Raw genomic sequence first — 4691 nt, 5'->3', positions numbered from 1 at the left:
GTCCATCATTGATTTGTTTGGAACCTATGTGTTCTATTAACATTATGAATTTACAGGTAGAATGTTTCGAAGAAAGCTCAAGTGATCATTAAACGCGTGAAAGTATACGAAAGGCTATCTGTCCTCTGCCCACCACGGGTATCGAAACCTGGTTTCTAGCCTTGTAAGTCCGTAGACATACCGCTGTGCCACTGAGGGTCACGGTGTAGATAACAATAGAGTGATATAAACAATTATTTGCATATCATAACCCATTATATATAAATAAAATGAGTACATCTTAAGAAAACATTACGAAAAAATAATAAATTTGTAACTTAGCTGAGGGGGATATCTATGGGTAATGTGACTAATTGAAAGATTGAAAAACTTTAAAAAAAAAGATCGAATTCAAACAGATGTATTAGAATATAGGCGACTTGCGTTTTAATAGATTGCGGAAGATTATAGACGTACGTGAGTGCGATACATTGAACGTAGCTCTAAAGAAAGTTCGGTTATGTTGATTAAATTGCAACAGTTTTGTGGAGACTTGTTTCGTTAGTGTAGGTGACAACACTTATAAACATAAACAATCTACTTATATGAGTATAATGAGTTAAATAAACGGCTTTAAAGATATATATGTATCTTTAATGGATACCTGAAAACAAGTAGCCGTTAAATTTGAAAAAATATTATTTCAAAATTACAAATTCGTGTTCTTTAAAATAACGCAAGTTTAAAAGATAACTTTAGAATGTTCTTCATACTAGTTTTCATTAATTGTAATAAAATGTTACTTCTGTCGTTAAGCCTGCTTTTCCAGTCTATAGCCTCTTTTTGTTTTTATTTTCTAATGTGTTAATTTAATGTCTGAAAATTCTAATGGCTGCTCTATCGTGTTTTAAATGGTTATGCCAATTGTGACAATCTACGTATGATGTATGAACCAAAGATTCTAATGCCAATTATGCTTTTTTTCACCATATACATAAAAATGTGAGGTCCCCTGGTGGGACAGAGATAAGTTTACGGATTTATAACGTTAAATTCCGCCCTTCGATTCCCCGCGGTGGACACAACAGATCTTCCAATATGGCTTTGTTCTAAACAAGAAACAACAAATAAATGTGAGTGAAAATTGACGAAAACCTCAACTTATAATATAAAATTCATTTGATACGTTTGTAAATAACGACGTCACTTCACCTGGGGTATATTTGTTTAACCATTGCTTCTAATAAATAGTTATGAGTTTATTCTGGTAAGTTCTTCACTACTTTGGAGTCTTTGTAATCTCGTTGGCTCCTGATAAACATCAATTAATGTGAAATATTTTTGGAGAAACTAAAATTAAATAAATTCCGAGAAATGTTAAAGCGAAGATGTCACACAAAAGATCACGTTTATATAGAACCTAATGATTAATACTTGGAAATTTAACAGAAGTGTTTACCACGATATGTGATTTATTAGAATCGTGTTATTAAAACATACCTTCTTACTGTATTAGAAACAAATGACAACTTAGCAGATATTAAACAAAAACGGAGAAAAAAAAAGTTTCAACCCTAAGAAGTTGTAAAATAAATAGAAGAGATATTTCTATTTAAAATCTAACCCAGTAAAATGTTATTAGTTATTACTGGTTCCAATCATTTACCTGACACAAACACAAGTTGAACATGCTAAACAAGTGTCTCCCTCTATCCATAGTGTTTGTAATGAAAATGAAGTGTACAAGAACGAGAACCTAAGATTGTGATTGGTTACAAATAGTAGTATTTTCCCATATACTTTATAATTACAGTGCTTTATTTCGTCCTACCATGTCATGTGATTATACACTTATATGCTAGTTAATATTTCCTGAGCCAAAAGATAATAACAATAAGTCCTACGTATGCCAAATATTCAGACTCATAATTCATTCTCCTAAAATTCAAGTTAATCACTACAAACAATAACGAGATAGAAGCAGTTTCTTTTTTTTATGGTACGAAGTAAAACAAAATCTTATCTTATCATATGCTTTATTTCACTAGATACGATACTTTAGCAACGTTATCAAAATATGTAGCTTTTAACTCATTAAGAATATAACCAATGTTAGAGATAGAAGAATTGTCATTCAAATACTTTTATCTTGATGGCCTGAAAGCAAATAATGACGTAACAGTAGACTATCAAAGTAAATTTTATAAATTATGTGCAGAAGTATATAATTCTACACGTTTCATTGTTGATATATATACATAGCTAAATAGTAATTATGAATGAACAAATTAGATAATGTTTCACTATTAATACTTAATGGACTTTGATCGCCAATAACCCAAATAGATCACCAAACGTCCCTTATCGCAGTCTCCTTGAGCATCCATTGTGACAAATAAAAAAAAATTCTGTTCGCTCATGTAGACAGTAATCGTATATCTCTCTACACCAAACATAACACAAAGGTGTGTGTAGCAAGAATTTGATGATAAGTCAAATAGTGAAGTCGAATTCTTGAGAATTTCGGTGTGCCAAGCATTCGAAGTGCTGATTTAAAATCCAATTAATACTACTTTGCAACCTTTGGGCAGTTTGAAATATATCGCCTTGAACTCACCCTCTCTAAAAAATAGCATATTCGGCTAAACACGTATACGAAGACAACTTTATATAGCTCAAAATTATGCTTTAATATGCATTGCTTAAGATTTAAAATTACATTTTATAACTATATTATTATGCTTTCCTCACCCCCCCCCTCACGAGCATATATTACACATGCATATGCAAACTTACTTAATGTTTTCCCTAATATAAAGAAATCGTTTAATATTTTTAAATAGAAGAATTGTATTTGAATAATCTCTTTTTGACTGCACATATCACTTCATCCTCATTTCTACTGTAATTTCATGATAATAGTGTTTCTCTTGTATGTTTATTACAACAGAATTCCGGTTTCCCTTGACAGTGGCACATTATGGCACATGCTTACGCTTACTGGTAGCACATGGCTGATCTAAACATCATCAATACTTAATCAGTTCCAGGGTTTTATCTTCAACGAGGAGCAGGTGAAACATTAGATGGACAGCGATCAACGAACCTGTCTTATTGTCCCTTGTCCACCTAAAAATCGTTGGTTCTAGTCATGGAGAATTAGGAGTGGATGTTGAATACCACTGAATGACCAGAATCTGAGCTCTCTGAACATTTTTCTAAACTGCCTTTGTTGTAGGTAGAAAGTGACATTGTGCAACAGTATCATATTCAAGAACTGCATAGACTGCTATCAGATTTGGTACAATATCATTGTGTTTTTATACAGTCTTGCCAATGTTTATGGATTATCTCTCATCACTGATAGATTCCTTGTTATCTTGTCAGTAATGCTCAATTTCCATTATTAATACACCAATAGTACGAACACGTCAGTTTCGTCAAAAATTGCTCGCGCCCTCTCAGAACAAGGCTTATTTCCAGCATAAATCTCTTGCTGTAACATTATAATGTTATCTTCTTCTAAGGTTGTTTTCAAAGCCGTTCTTTGTGTAATTATGTTTTGCATAAATTGTGTTGGCATGTCTGAACTACCAGTAACAACAAGTAGGTTTGAATATTCTTTGCTTTGGTACATTCAGTAAACATCTAAAATATCAATGAGCAACATCTTGTTTTCTCCATTAATCAACATAACAGATTATGATAATAGCGGAGTTTATCTGGTCAGTTTACGGCCCTAGATGTAGCTTTACCACGTTCTGTTCTTGTAGCTGATTTGATACTAGATTCGTAGCATCTATCAAACAATAGGTAAATTTCACTGTTTGTGAGTTTTCGCAAAACATATTCTGTAACATTTTTACACAAACTCAGAAATGGTTCGCTTAGAAGGCCAATGAACAACCAATAAAGATTTGTTCTTTGCAGTGCACATGTCAACCTGAATCCATAAACGCGGATGTTCAATGTTCAGACTCTTCCTTAGTCATTTTATCCGCAACGTAGCTATAGTGTTCTAGTCTCTTTTGTAATTATACTTCTAGCATAAAAAAGTGACGTTTATTTTTAAGTTACCTAACCCCGTACGCACACACATTTTAAATAAACACTGCTTAGTGACATAAATATTGAAAACATTCAAGATTATTTAGTATAAAATACTGCTGCATTCTTGTACCGTTTTTTATTTTGTATTTGATTATGCACAATCATCAGATAATCGTGCTTCATTTGTTTCTTTAACATAATAGGGGTGGAAGTTTAAGATTATATATTTCAAAGGCTACAAAGTGGAATCAGTATTTAGAATCGGCACATAAAAACAACGACAACCCCAAAACATAATAAAAACTGGCCAGGTGGTTAGGGAACTGGACTCGTAATCTGCGGGTCGCGGGTTCGAATCCCCGTCACACTAAACATGTTCGTCCTTTCAGCCGTGGGGGCGTTATAAAGTGACGGTCAATCCCACTATTCGTTGGTAAAAGAGTAGCCCAAGAGTTGGCGGTGGGTGGTGATGACTAGCTGCCTTCCCTCTAGTCTTACACTGCTAAATTAAGGACGGCTAGCGCAGATGGCCCTCGTGTAGCTTTGCGCGAAATCCGTAACATACAAACAAACATAAAAACTGGAATACAACGCTCGGCGCACTAAAGTTTCAAATGGCTTGTAAAAATGGCTGTTTTCCTCGGTTCAAACTATATATTTAT

Source organism: Limulus polyphemus, unplaced genomic scaffold, assembly GCF_000517525.1.
Source record: "Limulus polyphemus unplaced genomic scaffold, Limulus_polyphemus-2.1.2 Scaffold945, whole genome shotgun sequence".
NCBI lineage: Eukaryota > Metazoa > Arthropoda > Merostomata > Xiphosura > Limulidae > Limulus > Limulus polyphemus.
The sequence above is the reverse complement of the archived record's forward strand: the minus strand, read 5'-3'. Positions refer to the sequence as shown.